Source organism: Orbicella faveolata, unplaced genomic scaffold (genome assembly GCF_042242905.1).
Source record: "Orbicella faveolata isolate gen_17 unplaced genomic scaffold, um_ofav_v1 contig_47, whole genome shotgun sequence".
In the NCBI taxonomy this organism is placed as follows: domain Eukaryota; kingdom Metazoa; phylum Cnidaria; class Anthozoa; order Scleractinia; family Merulinidae; genus Orbicella; species Orbicella faveolata.
The window spans coordinates 17,370,001-17,370,827 of NW_028301577.1; positions in this window are offsets into that span (position 1 = coordinate 17,370,001).

The following is an 827-nucleotide window of genomic DNA, read 5'->3' on the forward strand; positions in this document are numbered from 1 at the left end:
ACATTTCGAGATAATTCGTTGTTTAATCCTTAGAACTACTGTAAATAATCTGTCAAAAATCGGGTCTGTAAAAAGCCAGTTTAAGTTTTTGTTTTTGTCTGTATAAGGTCATTTTCTGAAGTCACGCCTGACTAATCATGGAAGCTTGATAATATTTATTGTCGTTTTACTTCATGAATTAAACAAGCGATACCTTTCAACTTTCTCGATATTGATGAGTTAATTTTAAAGTAAAGGAAGAGGGGAAAAATTATTTTTCTCTTAGAGTTCAGCAAAGTCTCCTACTCGCATTACCGCATACGCGCTTCGGCGGGAATGTCAAATCCAAATATATTTTCACGTGAGAACTGAGCCGTGACGGCCGATGTGACGGCCCAAACACGCAAACCCAGCACCGGGAAATCATTTTCCTCAAAATGAAGCCAACAAAACAGCAATCTTTGTTCAGTGTCTGGCAAAAGCGATCCAAGGATGGCGTAGACCAGGATAAGTTTGTTCTGTAACAATGTTTTTACAGTTGTACTTATTTCACTTCAAAATGACCTGAGTTCATTCATTCATTCATTCATTCATCCATTCATTCATTCATTCTGCACATGTCATGTTGAGGCGATTTTCGTTTCTGCTGCTAACCAATCCGATATAAATACGTTCCTTTCACATGAACTGAAAAAGGAAAATCGTAATATAATATAAGGAAATTATCACAGTGATCATTACTGTTATATTCAGGTAATATTAGAGAGGAAAGAGAGATCAGGTTAACGGATAGCATTCTGAGGTATCAAATGTCAAACATTTTTAGACTCCCGAAAGTCAATCCTTTA